Source organism: Salminus brasiliensis, chromosome 2, assembly GCF_030463535.1.
Source record: "Salminus brasiliensis chromosome 2, fSalBra1.hap2, whole genome shotgun sequence".
Classification (NCBI taxonomy): Eukaryota; Metazoa; Chordata; class Actinopteri; order Characiformes; family Bryconidae; genus Salminus; species Salminus brasiliensis.
In genome coordinates, this window is record NC_132879.1 from 7407160 (window position 1) to 7408483 (window position 1324).

The 1324-nt window shown below is 42.5% G+C and overlaps 1 non-coding gene across 1 annotated transcript; it reads right to left on the minus strand.

Annotated features, from left to right (window-relative positions):
• Positions 1 to 886: 886 nt before the first annotated feature.
• Positions 887 to 993, minus strand: LOC140550478 (U6 spliceosomal RNA). The gene has a single exon (XR_011979173.1). It is a non-coding gene; the product is annotated as a U6 spliceosomal RNA (small nuclear RNA).
• Between the last annotated feature and the right edge of the window lie 331 nt (positions 994 to 1324).

Sequence of the window (1324 nt, forward strand, 5' to 3'; positions counted from 1 at the left end):
GAGAAATAAAGCTTGATCTTGGACAATGTCTGATGTTTTCTTCTACTTGATGATCAGGGTTGTGAGAGAGGATCTTCAGCTGGAGGTTCAGGGCAGTGCTGTGTGTGTTGTGCTTGAGTGAGTTTGGCTGAACGAAGCTGAACATCTGGTGAAAGTGCTGCTCTATTCTGGGAGAAGGACGATAACTCAGGTCTGTTAATGCAAATCTGAGTTTCACTCCAGTATTCTCTCTCTCTCTCTCTTTCTCTCTCTCCCTCGCTCTCTCTCTTTCTCTCTCTCTCTCTCTTTCTCTCAGTTTCAGTGGATAATCTGCTGAGCTCTGCTGGATTGGAGGCTGCTTTTACTTTTTACTTTATTAATGCTGTCCTCCAGGACTTGAGTGTAATCTCCTGAGTTACCTGTCAGTGTGTAAAACGTACTGCATGTTTAGATGATCACTGGATCCTGTTACACAGTGAAAATGTGATGTTTTTGACGTGATAATCAAACAGAGAAAATCTCAATCAGTAACAATCCTAGGAGTCACAAAGTTTTACTCATCATGCAGACAGTGGAAAACAGAGACGCTACAGATCTCTCTAGAAGATCTGGAAGTTCTAAAAGTAAAAAAGGTAAAGGTGCACGTACTTGTCACTGTACACCAAAATGTGTCCTCTGCATTTAACTCATCTGTGGTAGTGAACACACACTTATAAGTGAGCTAGGGGCAGCAAGTACACGCGCACTCCCAGAGCGGTGGGCATCCAACTTCAGCGCCTGTGGAGCAGAGAGGGTAAAGGGGCTTGTTTAAGGGTCCAACAGTGGCAGCTTGTCAAGTCCGGGAATCAAACTCACAACCTTGTTATCGATAGCCCGGCACTCTAACCGCTGAGCCAACACTGCCCCAAAAAACTTTTGATGCTTCATGATTTTGCGTGTCATCCTTGCGCAGGGGCCATGCTAATCTTCTCTGTATCGTTCCAATTTTAGTATATGTGCTGCCGTAGCAAGCACATATGACAGAGAAGAAGAATCCCAACCTATTAAATCGCAGTTTGGATATCACCTGAGAGGAGCACTTTCAAAAGATCTTTGGAGGAACTGCATAAAGAACAGTCTGACCATTTCTCTTCCAAGAATAAAAGGTTTTTCTAGAATCCCTGAAAACATCTGAACTTTTAATGATCAGATAGGGAAGGTGAAAATATTATTGATTAAAAAAAGGTCAATAATGTAAGAGAGAAATTCTTCTAGTGCTGGTCTTCTGTTTAGTACACACTAAAACCTGCAGCTCAGTGGTGACCTGGAGTGAAAACATGAAAAGGCTTCTTCACACATTAATAAA